Source organism: Canis lupus, chromosome 11, assembly GCF_011100685.1.
Source record: "Canis lupus familiaris isolate Mischka breed German Shepherd chromosome 11, alternate assembly UU_Cfam_GSD_1.0, whole genome shotgun sequence".
NCBI lineage: Eukaryota > Metazoa > Chordata > Mammalia > Carnivora > Canidae > Canis > Canis lupus.
The window spans coordinates 30828877-30848317 of record NC_049232.1 but is presented as its reverse complement, the minus strand read 5'-3'; the positions used below and the strand labels follow the sequence as shown (position 1 = coordinate 30848317).

Here is a 19441-nt window from a genome sequence, read left to right as displayed (position 1 = left end):
TTCCATGTTCTAGCTATGTGTTTTTAAAAGTTGTTAACTATTAAAATTACAAATACATTAATGTACATTTTAAATAAGTCACTTGAAAAATATTTTTAAAAATCTTCAAAAAATCTTTAATTTTTAAAAAATCTTTAATGTATTTTTTTAAAAGCATGTGAACCCAATGTAGTGTTTCACTCCTACCTTACTCTATAAACTCATCACAAAAAGGAATGGAAGTATCTGGATGAAAAATCTGGCTCTTGCCAAAAATAAACCTTTTAGTTCCTGGACTGTTGACAACTTGTCTATGAGGAAATCTGAGGCTGTGGAATGCAGACTGAAGAGATCTTTTCTCTCATGCTGGAAAGAACTCTGGACGCAAAGTCACAGGAAATGGTGTCCAATGCAACAAGTGCCAATGCTTTCCAGCTCGGCGATTTTTAGCAAATCACATAAATATTCTGTGACTTGAAGGTTTTTTGTTTTTAATTGAAGTGCATATTTACTTGGATTTCTTTAATTTTTCCTTCATGCCCTTTCTCAGTCCCACAGTTTCCCCCAGGATACCACATTTCATTCCCATGGTCTAAGATCTTCTTGGTTGTGATAGTTCTTTAAACTTTGATTTTGATGACCTTTACAGTTTTAAGGATTACTAGTTAAATGTTGTTTAAAATTGATATTTGTCTAATGTTTTTCTCATGGTTGTACTGGGGTCATGGTTTTGGGAAGAAAGATCACAGAAATGAAGAGCCATTTTCACCATATCATACCGAGGGTACATACCATCAACATGAATTATAACTGGTGATGTTAATCTGATCATCTTGATGACATCATGCTTGTCAAGTTTTTCTACTGTGAAGTTATTCATTTTTTCCTATCTCCATACTGTGGGACTTGCAAAGATGTATCATCTACACTTAAGAAGTAGGAAGTTTGGCTCTCTCGCTTGACACTGGAATATCTAAATAAATTATTTAGAATTTTTCTAGATGAGAAATTTTTCATTTCCCTTATTTATCTAGTTGGTTAAAATTTTTAATGATTTATTAATTTCCACACAGGCTCATGCATATTGGTTTTGTGGCTAAAATTTTATGAGCTTTGCCACTGGGAATTCTTTCATTTGAATTTTGTGTCTATTTGTCACATACCCATTATTGTGGAATTTTGTTTTTTTTTTAATACTTTCTTCCTTTTTGGTACTAATAGATATTCTTGGATCATCTTTTATATTTCTAGACTTGGTATTACAGTCAGCAACTTCTCCAATGAGCCTTGGTTCCTTTTATTGGAAAATAGTATTTGAAACCAAGATTTAGATGCTGAGCTTGTTGCTAAATATTTGTATGTGTATTCATCTGTATTTATATTAAGCTAAACATGAGTTTATACTTATGTTTCCATTTCTAATGTACTGCCACATGAATTATTCAACCTTTTGCCCCCTACTTATCTATAAATTCCGCACCCGCCAACAGGCAGATATCTGTCTCCTACTATTCTCTATCCAGTTAATTAACTATCAGCTATGGTACAATGTTTATGTGCAGTTCCTCTTGCCTTCAATCTTAAAGACTACCCTCATTTCCATGTTACTCAGGTCAGTAGCTCTGCCCCCCACTCCCTCCAACAAGGCTGTTTCATACATTTGTACGCAGCTAACTTCTTTTGTCACAGTGTAGGTTCTATCCTAGTGTTCCATAACTTCCTAAATTTTAATTTTTTTATTTTGGAATTTTAAGTTTCACCTTTGTGTTGTAAAATTCTATATGGATATTGACAATTGCATATTGTCGTATCTACCATTACAGTAGGATAAGGAAAAGTTTCATTGTCCTAAAATCCCATATGCTGCACTCAAACCACCTCCCCCTCAGCGGAACTCCTGATAACCACTATTCTGTTTACCTCCGCTGTTGCTTTCCTGTCATCTGACATACTGTCTTCTTTCACTTAACAATATGTATTCATGCGTTTTCGTATGGCTTGATATCTCATTCCTTTATATGGCAGAAGTATTCTATTGTATGGATGTACTAGTTTGCTTTAAAGGATATCTTCGTGGGCAGCCCCGGTGGCTCAGCGGTTTAGTGCCGCCTGCAGCCCAGGGCGTGAACCTGGAGACCCTGGATCGAGTCCCACGTCGGGCTCCCTGCATGGAGCCTGCTTCTCCCTCTGCCTGTGTCTCTGCCTCTCTCTCTCTGTCTCTATGAGTAAATAAATAAAATCTTAAAAAAAAATAATAAAAATAAAGGATATCTTCGTTGCTTCAGTTTTGAGCAGTTATGAATAAAACTATTATAAATATTTTTGAAGGTTATATATACAAATATGCTTTTAATTCAGTTCTAAGAATGTGATAACTATATTTTATGGTAACATTTAGTTTGTGAAAAACTGCCAAATGATCTTCAAAGTGGATGGATTATTTTAAACTCCTACCAGCTGTAAGTAGAGTTAGAATTGTTGTTCCACATCCTCACTAACAATTGATGATTGTCAGTTTTTTGGATTTTTGTCATTTTGATAGGCATGTAGGATACCTAAATTGTTGTTTTAATTTGCATTTCCCTAATAGAAAATATCAAGAATATTTTCATATGCTTAGTTAACATCTATCTGTCTTTCTTGGTGAGTTATCTTTTCAGACCTTTGCTTGTGTTTTGAATGACTTTTTTGTTTTCTTACTGTTAAATTTTTCTTGAAAGATTTTATTTATTTACTATGAGAGACACAGAGAGAGAGGCAGAGACATAGGCAGAGGGAGAAGCAGACTCCCGGTAGTAAGCCTGATGTGGGACTCGATCCCAGGACCCCAGGATCACAACCTGAGCCAAAGGCAGACACTCGACTACTGAGCCACCCAGGTGCCCCTCTTACTGTTGAATTTTAAGACTTTTTTTTTTTTTTTGGATATAAGTCCTTAATCAGAGATGTCTTTTATAAACATTTTCTTCCGGTCTGTGGCAAATCTTTTAATTCTCTCAATAGCATCTTTCACAGATATGATTTAGTTTCAATAAAGTCAAAATTGTTGGTTTTGGTTTTTCATGGGTCTTGCTTTTGGTCTCATATCTAGATATTCATTACCAAATTGAAAGCCACATTAGTTTTTTTCCTATGTTTCCTGCTAGATGTTTTGCACTTCTATTTAGGCCTACAATCCTTTTTGGCTTAATTTTCTGAAACTTATGTCTATATCTAGATTCTCTCTCTCTCTCTCTTTTCTCTCTCTCTCTCTCTTTCTCTCTCTCTCCCTCTCTTTCTATTTTTTTTTTTTTGCATATACATCCAACTGTTCCAGAATCATTTGTTGAATACATTCTTATTTTCCACTGAAGTGCCTTTACTGCTTTGTCGTCTCACTAATGTGGTTTTGTTTTACGAATGCCTTTTTATCTTGATTATTATAGTATTACAGTACATCTTGAAATCAGGGATTGAGTAAATCATCCAATTTTGATTTTCTTTAGTATTTTATTGGCCGTTATTTATCATTTGCCTTTTTGTGTAAATTTTAGAATCTAGTTGTTGATATACACAAAATACCTTGCTAAGATTTTTTAAGGTCTTCTTTCTTTCTTCTTCTTTTTTAAGATTTTTATTTATTTATTTGAAAGACAGGAAAAGAGAGAGAGAAAGCAGACCCCCCTCCCCCATTGAGCAGGAAGCCCAATGCAGTCTCCATCCGGGGCCTCTGGGAACATGACCCGAGCCAAAGGTAGATGCTCAAAAAATTGAGCCACCCAGGTGCCCCAACGATCTTATTTCTTGCTAAGATTTTTATTAGAATTACATTAAATCTATAGATTATGTTAACAATTGCTATCTTGGCAATATTAAGTCTTCTGACTCACATCTCTCTATTTATCTAGATTCTCTTTGATTTATTTCATCAGAGCTTTGTAATTTTCCACATATCTGTATACCTTTTGTTTAATTTGTATGTATTTTATTTTTGTGCTGTTGTGACTTTTTTTTTTATAATTGAAGCTCCAATTATTTATTGCTGATGTATAAGAGGGCAGCTGATTTTTGCGTATTAACCATGTATTTTCTGACTTCCTTACTCATTCCTCAGTTCCAGGAGTTTTTTTTTTTTTTTTCCTCCAAATTTTCATTTAAATTCCAGTTAGTTAACATATAGTGTAATATTAATTTCAGGTGTAGAATTTAGTGATTCATCAGTTACATACAACATCCAGTGCTCATCAAAAGTGCCCTGCTTAATAACCATCACTTATTTCATTCATACCCCTGCCCACCTCCATTTCCAGGAACCGTCAGTTTGTTCTTTTTGGTTAAGAATCTGTTTCCTGGTTGGCCTCTTATTTCTGCCCCCTCTATGTTCAACTGTTTTATTTTTTAGATTCCATGTATGAGTGAAATCATATGATATTTGTCTTTCTCTGACTGATTTATTTCACTTAGCATAATACACTCTAGCTCCAACCACACCATTGCAGATTGTGAATAATATTATTTTTATGGTTATTAATATTCACATATATATCACATCTTTATTCAGTTGATGGATATTTAGGCTCTTTCCATAACTTGGCTATTGTCAATGCTAATATAAACATCAGGGTATATATGTATCCCTTCAAGTCAGTATTTTTTATCCTTGGGTAGATACCAAATATTGCAATTACTGGATTGTAGGGTAGTTCTATTTTTAACTTTTTGAGGAACGTCCATACTGTCTTCCAGAATCACTGCACCAGTTTGCATTCCCACCAACAGTGTAAGAGAGTTCCCCTTTTTCCTTTCTCTGCATCCTTGTCAACATCTGTTGCTTTCTGAGTTGTTAATTATAGCCATTCTGACAGATGTGAGATGATACCTCATTGTAGTTTTTATTTGTATTTCCCTGATGCTAAGTGATGTCTGTTAGCCACTCGGATGTCTTCTTTGGAAAAAGGTCTATTCATATCTTCTGCTCATTATTTAATTGGATTATTTGTTCTTTTGGATGTTGAGATTTTTTAAGTTCTTTGTATATTTGGATACTAACACTTTATCAGATATGTCATTTGTAAAATATCTCTCTCATACCATAGGTTGCCTTTTACTTTTGTTGATTGTTTCCTTCACTGTGCAGAAGCTTTTTATTTTGATGAAGTTCCAATAGTTTATTTTTGTTTCAGATATGTCATTTGTAAAATATCTCTCTCATACTATAGGTTGCCTTTTACTTTTGTTGATTGTTTCCTTCACTGTGCAGAAGCTTTTTATTTTGATGAAGTTCCAATAGTTTATTTTTGTTTTCCTTGACTCAGGAGACATATCTAGTAAGAAGTTACTACAACTAATGTCAAAGAGGTTACAAGCTGTGTTCTCCTCTAGGATTTTAATGGTTTCCTGTGTCACATTTAGGTCGTTTATCCATTTTGAATTTATTATTGTGTATGGTGTAAAGACAGTCCAGTTTCATTCTTTTGCATGTTGCTGTCTAGTTTTCCCAACATTTTTTGTTGAAGAAACTGTATTTTTTCCACTGGATATTCTTTCCTGCTTTGTCAAAGATTAGTTGACCATATAATTGGGGGTTCATTTCTGGGTTCTCTATTCTATTCCATTGATCTATGTGTTTGCTTTTGTGCCATTACCATAGTGTCTTGATCACTCAGCTTTGTAACATAACTTGAAGTCTGGAATTGTGATGCCTCCAGCTTTGCTTTTCTTTTTCAAGGTTGTTTTGGCTACTCGGGGACTTTTGTGGTGCCACACAAATTTTAGGATTGTTTGTGCTAGCTCTGTGAAAAAAATGCTGCTGGTATTTTGATGCAGATTGCATTAACCGTGTAGAATGCATTGAGTAGTATAAATATTTGAACAATATTCGTTCTTCCAATCCATGAGGATGGAATTTTTTTTTCAATTTTTTTGCTGTTTTCTTCAATGTATTCTATCAGTGATTAATAGTTTTCAAGTCTTCTACTTCTTTGGTTAGGTTTATTCTTAGCTATCTATGGTTTTTGGTGCAATTGTAAATGGGATTGATTCCTTGATTTCTCCTTCTTCTCTTCCAGGAAGGTTTTGTTTTTGTAGATTCATGACTATGTGTTTTTTTGAACCTTCAAAATATGAGTAATAATAATTCTTTCTTGGTAGTTTAGCTTTAAAAATAATTACAATATTACATACATGGCCAAAACAGAATCTCACACATAGTAAGAGTTTACTAGATAGGAAAAAAAAATTAATTGTAATAAGAAACTTTGATGTAGAGATTGTTTTCCTAATTTATTTGAAAAATACTAAAGAAATATATTTTTTCTTACTTCAGCTATTAATTAAAAAGTAATTAAAGAAGTTTGTAGTTATGTGATTCTAAGTTCTCTATAACTGATTTTTCCTTTAGTTTGAGACAAAGATAATACTGTCAATGTGTGTAATTGTTCTTAGTGTTACTTTCTGTGTAGAATTTCTTTTGTAAAAATTGAGAATCTTTAACATCACTGTATATTATTGTATTGTATTTTGTCTGTACTACTTCAAAGATGCTGAATCCAATTCAAAGGAATTACAATCTTTAATTAATTTTACTGAGAAAGAAGTACAGATAAAGGTTAGAAAAAATTATAATACTTTTTTGACCTTTTTTATTGCTTTAGGTTGCAATTTAAATAATTAACATAATCAGTAGTGAGGGGATAGAAGGACTTGAAAAACTGTATAGGGACAAAAATGATGCAATTGAGAGAAGTGTTGAAAGAAAAGGTGGAGTGAGAGGTGCATGAACCAGAAGAGTTGATGTATAAACTGCTCTCTGGATCTAATTGGCCCATATATTACTCCTATAACAGATATTTCCACTTTTATTGAGCAAAATCACCACATTTTATTGCTATTAATATTTCTTATTTTCAAGCTTCACACAAACCATTTTAATTAAAAATGGCTTGATTCAAGTCTGAAAATCTGAATATGAACAATAATCAAATGTCTAGGGGACATATTTTGAGAAAGTACCTGTTAAAAGAACTGAATTGTGTTTCCCCCCAAATTCACTGGTTTACCCTAACACCCAATGTAGATATTATTGGAGAGAGGGCCTTTAAAGAAGTAATTAAGGTTAAATGAGGTCACACGGGTGGGGACATAATTTGGTAGGACTGATGTCCTTATTAGAAGAGGAACAGACACTAGTTTGCATGTGCACAGAGAAAAGATGATGTAAAGAGACTGTGAGAAGGTGACTGTCTACAAGCTGAAGAGAGAGGCCTTAGGAGAAACCAAACCTGCCAATACCTTCATCTTGAACTTCTAATCTCCAGGCCTAAGTGAAAATAAACTTTTGCTATTTAAGTCACTAAGTCCATGGTATTTTGTTATGGCAGCCCTAGCAAATTAATACAGTATCCTAGTGCACCATATACTATGTGTCTATTATATGCTAGATAATTGTAATATAAGTATGCTGAACACTGACTACATAGTATTTCTTCCTTTATAAACCATATAGTTTTGTAGATATTTATTATTTCAAAATAAGAAAAAAAATTGAAACCAACAAGATACTGAAACATCTCAGCTTGTTAATTTCTCAACAGAGTCATACTATCAAGGAGTATGGCTTCTGATTCTTGATTATCACTTTTTGTTTACCTCTCTCTCTCTCTGAAACAGAGAACAAAAGTCATTATCTATTGGAAATACCACTATTTTTAAAAGAAATTTAATTAGGAAATCAAGATCTTCTTTTACTGCAAAGGCTGAGTCTCAGTGGATGATTAGATTGAGTGCTAATCCAGTCACCTACTCACCTATTCACTTGCTACATTTGAATACTATAAATCTGAATATCTGCATGTGAATTTGTGAAAAAATGGAAAACATGATTCTTAAGAGAAATCCTGGGAGCAACTCCACTAGAACTATTCATAACTGACAAATGGTCAGAGAGCTTGGAATTGGTGTGTGGAAGAGAAAATTAAATTCCAGTAGGGAAGCTGGCATAATATAGTGTCAGAAACCAAGGGGCTAATGTTCACAGCATGACATTTTTCAGGTGCTCACATTCTTAGACTTGCAATTGAGTATCACAAAGTGAGTCTTTTTGTTTGTACTCTGTTGAAGACAAGCCTCACCAATCTTGCTGCCTTCTAATAGTCTGGTGGTCTTCCCATTGGGTTACCATCTCCAGCCTGGCTATAGTCAGGACAGATATCTTATCTCCATTCTTTGTTAGATAGATAGAAGTCGAACAATGTTCACAGGGCAAAGCAGAACAACGAAAGCCATTTTGTGAAGAGATGAAGGGGGTCTAAACTTGCAATGATAGAACAAAATCAAGCTGCCAAATCTAAATGGCTAAATGGGAATTGGCAGCCTACACACATACACACAAATACGCACAACACGTTTCTGATGAGCAAAGATTATACTGATAAATAAACTCCTTAATATAGTGGAAATAATCTGAATCTGAGAGTGAAGATAGATTGCAAATACACAAGATGCTTTTGATTTCAGCTACCTCTTCTTCTTTATGGATATGCTTAGTGTATATTAAGGGGCCAAAAACAAAACCAGCATGTAAGTTAAATAAAAATGCAAAAAAGAGGAGAGCATGTTTTTGTGCTCATTCTTCTTGTCATTTCATGGTGTTCCCACTGTTAATGCCCTGTTTCTGTTCCAATTTGGTAATAAAAATGCTTGTTCAATTCTGGTGGAATTAATAGGCACAATGTTAGAAGGTACATTAACAGCACTTGTAGTTACATTATGTTGCAAGTATTGGCCTAGAGGAGTTAAAAAAAAAAACTAGAGGAGTAAAAAAAAGTAGTCACTTCTATTTTATTCTTAAGGTCTGCAGAGTCCGTATCATGTGAGATATACTCTCAATATTATGTAGATGAAACTAAATCATTGTTATGTAAAAGGATATGAATGTGTGACAGACTAACCCAAAGGACTAGAGAATATGATAAATATCAATTATATTCCATATATAGAATATATTCTATATTGTTTTTCATGTTATTAGTTATAAAATATTTCAGGATGAATTATCTTTCATGTTACTCACCTTGAAGGCAGTCAAGACAGGGATTACTGTTTACCTTTGCATGATGAGAGAGCCAAGGTTTGAAGAGATAAATGTTTTCCAGTACCTTTCCTATTCCAGTCTGCAAGTGGCAGATTTGGAACTTCAACTGAATATCAGTTCTCATTCCTTTTCTGGTATGCCTTCTCATATATATGATTGCCTTTCTTATAAAGCAGAAACAACTCTATAATTCGGTAGTATTCCTGGAAGTGTTAATTTCAATGGATCAGTGGAATGCATTCCTGGTTACCAGAGTTGAAAGCTCTACAGCAAAGAAACACAAAATTACATCATAAATATGGAAGGAAAATGTTTAACTTGTGATCCAGTTTGTGCTGGAGTCACTTAACAACAAAGACCCCAACAGCCAATTGACTAACATTTATTTCCGACTCCATGTTCTTCAGTAGCTTGAAATTGACCATGGGGGATGTATTTACAACAGAGAAACAAGCAAATGCTATGTACAACAGGGCTTTTTTTTTTTTAATCTATAAAGATAGTTAAGCAATATTTATTACCACATTGGGGTGTGGGGTGGAGCTATAAGTAGTAATAGAAAATTTATGAACTTTGGAGTAAAAAGGTCTTTGGTTTGAGTTCTGTCTCTACCACTAGAGAATAGAATGACTGGCCAAATTACTTATTCTCTCTGAGTCTCCATTCCCTAAGAAGTATAAGCAGCTAATAGCCTCCTTGCAGAGCTTTGGGATTAATGATCATGTATGTAAGTGCTGATATATAAAAAACAATCAATTTTAGGTGTTATAATTAGGATTAATTAGAAACTTCACTAGTTTTTCTTTTTGTGACAAGTTTCCACGTGACTAAACTTAAAATCACAGTGCTCTGTGGAAGATGTATGACATTGGAGAAAAGATTTTTTTAAACAGGAAAAAAATCGTAAATTCCATTAGGGTCTTTAGAAACAGGTACCATTATAATTCTAGCTATTTATTGTTACTATACAATACAACAGAATAGAAAATCCAGCAAAGAGAGAGCTACTTTTGCCAAATTGAAGTAACAGGAGGTAAATGGTACTGCTCTCCTCCAAAGGATCTGTGGATTTATAAATTGGTTGGAAGCATAGGGTTTTGGTTATTTTGTTTCATATGATTCACAGCGCCAAGCACTGCACTCCTAATTTTATCCTGGGGCATCCATTCAATAGTTGCTTGGAGAGAATAGTGCCACCAGCCGCGTCCTCATAAGCACTGCCAAATACCCAAGTTTCTTTTTCCTGTTTGGAGAGGAATACACTCTCAAGAGCATCTATGAAGCCTAAGCTACATACATTTTTTCAAGATGACAAACCAACTCTTGTACCAAAGTGAGCATTTAGATTAGGAGTGAGATTTCCATAGGAAGCATCTTGTTCCAACAGTCAGGGACTTGAGGAATATGACACAGTACAAATATTGTGAAATCTTCAAGAATACATAAGGCTGGTTTTTAGTAGTGAAACCAGCAACAATACAGGAGCAAAACAAGCACATGATGACAAAACAGCAAAAATTAGCTTTTGTTTAGTAGAAATGCCAAAGGGCTTAACTGTTCTGGGAATCTTAGACCAAGGGAAAGTCCCTTTTTGGTCCTTCAGGCACATTGCATTGAAAAAATTTAAAAGAAACTTCAATGTATGCTAATATCATAAAGAGGACACTTAGGAAGTCCTTCCACTGAGTTGTGATTTCAGGTTGAAAATAACATTTTTAGAGGTCCCCCATTTTAGAGGTCCCCCATTTTTATTCTATGAAAAGTAGGAAGCAGGTCAAAGTGAGTCATATAGATGATTATGTATTTGTTGTTTTGAAACATTGTAATAAAAGTATAATTAGTGGTTTTGATTAATGAAGTGGCTAAAGGGTCTCTCTTCAGAAGAAAATGAACTACAGAACCTTGGTTGGGGATCAGGAAGTCATTGAAATAGGTGTTAAATTTGGTATTGCTTCTTTGTGTGCATATGGATAAGTATATCTATAGGACAGCAGTTCAGGTTCTGAAATGTAAGGTTATATTGGTAACAAAGCTTTGTTGTTTCCCTTTTAAAGAGCTGTGTCCAAATCATTAGCTGATTTTGAGAAAGAAGAATAGCCTCCAGAATTGGAGAAGGACCAAGAGTTCACTGAATAGACCACTTACATTACTAGAAACAAATATTTCACTTTCTGTTCCAAGAGAAATGACACTTTGCTAGGAGATATTAGCATCAGGAAACTTGAATATTTTTGGATGAGTAGTTACTTACATGCAATCTCTAAAATAATGCCTTCTGGAAATTTGCATTTGCTTCAGTGGCTTTATCATACCAGCAACATGAAAAGACTGCTAATAAGTAAGAAATCTCTGAAATAGAGACCAGTCTTCCCAGTCTCTCAAATGGAATTGGTCATGATAAAAATCCCCTTACTCTTTTAATCATGGCAAGTGCTTTCTGTCTCAGTTTTTCAGGGAAAACATTTAAGAAAAAAATCACAGGCCCACTTCATTGTATCTTGGTTGGATTTCCAGTCCTTCTACCTGTACCTTTGAGCTCTTCCATATATTGGTAGAATTTGAGGTCTGCCTTCATAACTATAGCAATCTGTAAATTCTTTAAAAGGATATTTCCTCTCAGGCCCTGGGGATTCAAATGTATCAGACCAAAAATTTGATTTTATTTGTAATGAAAATGGGAAAGCACTATAACAAAAATCAAATGGTCTACTGATGCAAGCAAATAAAATAGGCCTTCTCCCGGGGCGGGGGGGTGCGGGGGGGAGAAGCCTGATGGAGTTTTTGCTTTAAGCATGAAAAGTAAAACCATCTGACCATGACAAAACTGCATGGTATTTTGTTTTTTGTCAAAAATTCTAACTTTTATAGGGCTGGTGGCCAATGACAGAAAACAACCATGGATCCATTGACTATGCAACTCTGCACCAGTTACCTTGGATTAGAGTTGTGTTCTCAGGCAGTAAATATGTGCAAACTCGAAATGATGAGTTTCTGGCTCCCTATAAAGCAACCCCTCCCTTTTAAAATTCAAACCACAGAAAAATATTAGGCAGAGGAATTCATTTGAAAATTAGAGAGACAGTGCAGCATCCTAGAGAAGGCATATTATTGTGTATATTTGGAAACATCTTTTTATACCTAATTGGATTTCTCTGGTTCTTAATTAAATGTTACAATTCAAGTCAGCTATTGACTGCGTGAACTCTTAAGTTTGGAGGAAGTAATTGTGGAGCTATAATTTCAGTTTAGCACTCTGCTTTAATATGTAGGACACTGACCTAGACCATGAAATAGCAGATCAAGCTTTTTGTCTCATGGTTTTGTGGACTAACTGCTTAATGTCCTTGAAGCTCATTTCCTCTTTTACAAGAGAGAGGATGATTTGGGAATAATAAGACCAAACCTACTGTGAGCTTCTTGGAGAGAGTTAACCTTGTGGAATTCCTGATGATGGTGTTAGTAAAAAGGAAGGAAAGAAGGAAGGAAGGAAGGAAGGAAGGAAGGAAGGAAGGAAGGAAGGAAGGAAGGAAGGAAGGAAAGGAAAAATATCCTTAATCACAATTCTCTGACTGAAATGAGTTTGAAGTCATTGGGGAAAAAAGAAAAAAAAAAAAAAAAACAGGTATCAAAGATCAAAACATTTTTCACTCTTCAGAAACATGAGAGAATAGGAAGGCTAGTCTTCTCATAGTTTTTGTCTCATTTGAGGTCAACTGGACTTTGGAATATCTATCATTCAAATTCAGCAACTAATTTAGTTATTTTACAACTAATCAAGTTTAAAGTACTCTGTTGGGCACAAAGGTGATAAGTTGATGTAGCATAATCCTCAAAAAACTCACAGTAGTGTCAGTGATAAATATTTAGACAGCTCATGGTTCTAAAAGGCAGAATTAAATGAAAACCTCTTGAAGTATAAATAATTTTCAACAGAAACAAAGAGAGGGGACTAATTCTGATGAGGATAAACAGTAGACAAAGAGAACCCCCCAAAAATGTCTTTTAAATTATACATTAAAGACTGAAAAAGACCTTACTAAGTGAAAAATAAGGGAGGTGCATTCACTACAAGCTGAGAAGAATACCTTGAGAAACGTCTAGAAAACTTAAGGTTGAGGGAACAAATTATCTATATAGACAGCTATGAAGGGATGTTTTAGTCCTAAGGTTGACTAATTGTAGATGTCTATGAGTTTTGTAAGTTGAGGACTATCCACTGTAACCTGGAGATTCTGAGTGTGTGTGTGTGTGTCTTTCTGTGTGCATGTGTGTATGTTGTATTGCTATTCATGCTTTCTCTCAAAGCATGGTATTGCTAGATTATAAAAAATATGGAGTACCTTCCAGGTTCCTTCAAACCTCATGTTTAATATCTGAAAGTTATATCACTTTCAGACCATAAGTTTCTAAATTTCATATGTTTATAACCAAGTGTGAATGAGTTCAAAGCATGGTACTCCCAAATATGACATTTTGGAATATTAGTTATTTTAAACTGAAGGTATTTGAGAGATGCAGGTGCAGAAAAGACTCTGACCTCTCTCTTCTCTCCTGAAGCAGGTCATAAGATCTTGTGAGATGTGGAGGAAAGGAACAAACACCCTTATTTCCAAAGATAAAAGACATCAATTGGAACCCAAATATGAACAAGCTTTGCTGTTTCTGCCAGTTTACTACTCTTAGCTAATAGTCTTGTCCTATCATGTTTTTCTACAACTTTCCATAATTCATTAAGCCTAAAATAATAATAATAATAATAATAATAATAATAATAATAATAATAAATTTAGAATTAACTGGGATTTTTTTTGAATCTTCATTTCCCTGTGTCATAGAAAGTTAAATTAATGTTTTATGCTTTTCTCTTGTTAATCTGTCCTTTTTTAAAGTCTAAATTATAGGACTTTAGCTGGAAAACATAGGGAGTAGTAGGAAAAATATTTTTTTCTTTCTTATACATGCATATGATGTTCACTTGATTAGTGTTAGATTGTTTTATTAGGTATGCAATACCTCACCTCTACTAGGTCTCTTCAGTTCAAAGATATGAAAACCATGACTGAAGGATATTAAATGATCTGCCAAGTTTACCAAACTAGTTAGTAATAGATCTGAATTTAACTGCCCCCCAAATGCCTGTCTTGTTTTTCATAACTCTTTTTTTCTACTGTAGACAATAAAACACAGCAATTTTCTCTGTACCCTTTTATTAACTGAGACTCCTTTTATAATAAAATTAGCAGATTAACAAGGGAGAAATAAACAGAAACTTAATAACATGCACACCTCTTACATATATGGAAGATAGCCAGGAAAATTGAGTAACTCCTTGATATGGTCCAAGCTACCACCTTAAATACCATCACTACCTAAAGACTAAAGATGTCAGGGGCTGGGGAGAGCCAGTAACAGGAGGTTTTCAGGTACAGCAAGGGTTGGTTGTCAGCTCCTTGCCTTCTCCAGTGATAAAAGTTTCTAGAGCTTTAGTCATGATCCTCATATTGTAAAGAGGGAGACATTTTCTCTCTCTCTCTCTCTCTCTCTCTCTTTTTTTTTTTAAGATTTCATTTATTTATTCATGAGAGACACACAGAGAGTGGCAGAGACACAGGCAGAGGGAGAACGAGGCTCCACAGAGGGAGCCCAATGTGGGACTGGATCCCGACACTCTGGGATCACGACCTGAGCTGAACACAGGTGCTTAACCGCTGAGCCACCCTGGCGTCCCAAGAGAGGGAGACATTCTTAAAGCTGAAATTTCTCTTATAAATGTAAATGTCCCAGGCCACCTGGGTGGCTCAGTGGTTGAGTGTCTGTCTTTGGCTCAGGGCGTGATCCTGGGGGTCTTGGGATCCAGTCCTGCATCAGGCTCCCTGCATGGAGCCTGCTTCTCCCTCTGCCTATGTCTCTGCCTCTCTCTCTCTCTGTGTCTCTCATGAATAAATAAATAAAATCTTTAAAAAAAAAGTAAATGTCCCTTACGAAAGGGTAACTTACACTTGGTTTCCAGAGTCTCTTCTGTATCTGTACTTCCTAAAAATATCCAGTCTAAAATAACCCTTATGCCAAAGAGTCATGTTAGGGTGGCAAATTCTGCTCCCTTTCACTACTTTACTGGACTGGTCACTTCAGTTCAATAGACGCTTTAAAGATGTAATTAAACCTAATTTGGTACTGACAACTATTATGAAGTGGAACACATTTTTTGAGGGAAAAGATGAGAAATATTTTTTCCCTCCACTGTTGACGGGCTCAGTTTTATAACTTGAGTACCTATGTCAGTATGAATTGTTTAAAACTATGACAGAAGTAGAACACTTGAATTTTGCTGAATTTACTAATTTTTTTTTCAGACCTTGACGTTATTGCATACAATAATGTATTGGGACTCTTGGTTTATTTGCTACAACTTACTGCCTTTATGTGATATGATTTCTACTGCCCAGTTAGCAAACTTTCTCTGCCTTGGAGATAATCTGCAAATGATACTACGTTGTTATATTAAAATTTCAGAATACTGCATGCGATTCTATTTTCACAAGTGTTCCTCATGTTCATTCTTAGGACAATAAAATGTTCAGATGATGACTACAAGAAAAAAATATATTTTATCTCTAATTTCCATGTTTCTTCAAGATTAACTGATTAACCAAGGTCAAAAAGTGGGAATTTTGAGTTGGGATGATTCAGAAATTCCAAGATAAAAGGTGTTTAGTTATACTTAGCTTTTGATAAGCTTAAGTGAACTAAACTGTCAGGAAATTATATATATATATAATATAACTTTTAAATATATATATTAATATAATATAATCATATATATATATATATATATATATATATATATATATAACTTTGAAATGAGAAAAAAATGACTAAGTGTCTGTCTTGCTTTGGGTACCATTCCCAAAGTGACTATCTACTTTATAACCCAGAGGTGAAAACTGGTGGTAAAAAACTAATAATAACAGATGATCCATAAAAAAGCACATGGATTGTGTTTGATGGAATGCAATTGGTTGCAATTGATTATTGCCCTGTAAATAGTGGAGACTTACATCTTTTGTAAGCTCATTTTAGAATTTGTTATTGCCTAGATATGTATAGTTATTTGAATTTGCTTTTGGACTGGTTATAACATCTTAACCATTCTTCTCATTAATGAGTTAAATAAATCAACACAAGATTATTTAAAATTGTATGGGTGTCATGATTTTACCATTTTTTCAAAAATTCTTTTAATATTATAAATCAGTGGTTCCAAATTCTGATGTGCATTACATTCCCCTGGATATCTTGTTAAGACACAGATCATTGGGGCCGATTTACAGAGTTTCTGATTCAGTCTCCCTGGGTGGGGACCCAGAAAGGGAAAGAAACAAGTGCCAGGTGATACTAATGCTGCTGGTCCAGGGACTATATTGTCAGAATCAGTGGTATAAATCAAATCATAGTGACCCAGGCTGATGATTACAATCCCAAGAAACTTCCACTTTATCTAAGCAAAAAGATATTCATTTTAAAACCTAATCTGCAGTCCTAAACTATTTTCAGGTCCCGATGTGAAAACAATGTCACTATTCCTTTCATTTTTTCCCCTATGGCTGGATAAATCAGCCTCTTAAATCTCCTGATTTGGGCATTAGAAATCGTGGCAGCTTCTATTAAGTAATATGATGGGGATAGGAAGGTATCATAGAAGACAATATAAGATTCACTCTAGACCAATTATGTAGTTAATTACTCTAGTGTGTGAATTTAGCCTTCAAAGCAATCTCATTCGGGCTGAGGAAAAAGCTACTACAGACAATTATGGGATGTGTGTGATGTTAGAAAGGGGAAGACAGAGCTATTGTGGGAAGAACAGTATAAATGCTGAGCAGTGTAATCTGAAATAAACATAAATAGAACTGTGTTTTCCCTGAACTGTAGTCTTCATTGCATAATAGGTCCTTTCCATTCTAATTTCTATGATTCACTTGCTCATTGGGACAAGTTGTATATTTTTCTTCTTTCCTCTTTTCTATTGCAGGATATGCATTATCCTTCCTATTATGACTATAGAATTCAATATGCATTTCCACTGTCAGACAGGAAGACATCAGAAGAGAGTAGTTTAAATGAACATTTTTTTCTTATTTAAATCAAAAGAAAATCCTGATATCCTTAGATGAATGCCATATACTCCACCTAAAGATGTGACCATTGTTCTCCTTTTGTAATATCACATTCTCTAGAAAAAGATAAAAGGGAAGAAAGAAAAAGAAAATGAAAAAAAATGTAAAAGCAATTCTTGTCATTGTTATGTTGATCGTGGGAAAAATATAGACAAAACTTTCAAATACTTGAAGTTGGCTTTTTAAAAAGCCTTTTGTGAACCTATAAAACATAAGGTAAATTAATTCTAATTTGCATGCAGTTTGTCATTTATTGAGAGGTTGGTGGCAATTAAGAACTGCAATTTGTTTCTTAATACTGTATTTCTCTTTTATGCATATTGAAAAAAATACATCAACATGTTTCTGTTATATTCAAGAGATTACGATGGTGCACTCTAGTGGACAAACTCAACACTTGAAATTATATACTAAATTTCTGTAAAGGTTTGATAATTTAATTCATACAAGCTGACCTTGTTTAATTCAAATAGAAACTCAGTAATGGCACTTGAAGGAAGTAGAAGACAATGCATTCTTTTAAGAGGAGAGAGTTTGTGGATGGGACAATGTCTGAGTCAATTCAGATTTAAAAAGCAGTTTTTTGGGGCACCTAGTGTCTCAGTTGGTTAGGCATTTGCCTTCAACTCAGGTCAGGATCTCAGGGTCCTAGGATTGAACTCTGCTCCCTGCTCACTGGGGAGTCTGCTTCTCCTTCTTCCTTTCCATCCCTCCTCCTCACCCTACTTGTTTGTGCACACGAGCTCTTTCTCTCTCAGATAAATAAATAAAAACATAAAAAAATAGAAAGCAGTTCTCTTTTTCTCCCTTCTCTTTCTTTTCTTCCTGTTTTCATTTTCTTTTAACCAATAAGCTCTCAATTCAACATTATAAAGCAAATATAAAGTTGGCACTTGAAAGCTGAGGACATAAATGAAATGTGTCATTATCATAAATTTCAGAGCCATTTTTAGGAGATTTTTAGCTTAGTGGAGAAAGTTATTTTGGCAAAACCATTATGCAATGGTACCTCTTCATATCCCTTGCCTATGGGTTGTCAAACAAATAGAACACCAGAAGCATCTAATATAAAAATTCCTGGAAGACTTTTAACTGTTTGATACTCAACACTAATATTACAAAGAGTAAATATATATCTGATATATATATATATATATATATATATATATATATATATATATATATCTGAGTAATACCTTAATCTCGAGTGTTTTTCTGAATGCTGTGATATTTTGAGACTAAGGTTTTTGCCTGTGTTATCCTAAATTGTCTGCTAATAATGCATACTTTAATTGGAACCCTCTAAAATAATTTTCATATTACCTACATTCTTTAAAATATCTATAGGTTAAGTTTACTTTTAGCTGTTTTTTTTTTTACATTTTTTTCTTTTTTTTAAGATTTATTTCAGAGAGAGAGAATGAGAGAGTGGGAGAGAATGGTGGGATAGAGGGGTGTGGAGCAAAGGGAGAGGGAGAGAAAATTTCAAGCAGAGTCCCAGCTGAGTGCAGAGCCCAATGTGGGGCTTGATCTCATGACCTTGAGATCACAACCTGAGCCAAAATCAAGAGTTGAATGTTTAACTACCTGATTTACCCAGGCACCCCTAATTTCTAGAGTATTAACTTTGAGACTTTAACAGATAGCAGTTTTTTTTTTTTTATGTTTATGATGTTTACAGATTGTACATAATTGGGAAAACAGTAATTTGTTTATCCTTATATCTAATATATCCATGACTAAAATGTTAGGAAAAAATAATACAGCAAAAAGAAAAGGTTTCCTTCTGTTCAAATACTAAACATCCAAAATCTCTAGTTCAAAGTAAGATCATACTTCTATAAATAAAATCTTTTTCTTTCAAACATTCATTAATTAAGGGAGCTATCAAATAATCAGTTATCAATTAAGAAGAGCTATCTAAGAAGCAGACTATACCATGAGTTACTTTTCATATTATTGAGGAAATGGTTAGTGATGTGGAAATGCTGAGGTTCAGAGCCAACAGCCAAAAAAACCTCTCGAAACATTTTCAGTGCAAAAAAAAAAAAAAAGAGGTGTTATTACAGCAAAGGACTGGACAGGGCAGAAAAAGCTGCCCTGGGGTTGTGAGGAGCAATTGATTACATACTTTGGATTTGGGGGAGGTAAATGCACAGGTAGTTTCCAAAAGGACTTTCATATGTTAAAGAAGATTCCAGGATCCTGGAGGCCT

At 34.4% G+C, this 19441-nt stretch overlaps 1 protein-coding gene and 1 long non-coding RNA gene across 16 annotated transcripts in view; one reads left to right on the top strand and one right to left on the bottom strand.

The window, feature by feature from the left end:
- PTPRD (protein tyrosine phosphatase receptor type D) overlaps positions 1–19441 on the top strand; it is a 2163408-nt gene that overhangs the window by 500661 nt on the left and 1643306 nt on the right. The gene's annotated exons all lie outside the window — the stretch shown is intronic.
- Positions 1–19441, bottom strand: part of LOC111098038 — a 30024-nt gene that overhangs the window by 9495 nt on the left and 1088 nt on the right. For all 3 annotated transcript variants that reach the window (XR_005366758.1, XR_005366759.1, XR_005366760.1), the window contains exon 2: positions 9029–9313. This is a non-coding gene — a long non-coding RNA (uncharacterized LOC111098038). The remainder of the gene's footprint in view (positions 1–9028; positions 9314–19441) is intronic.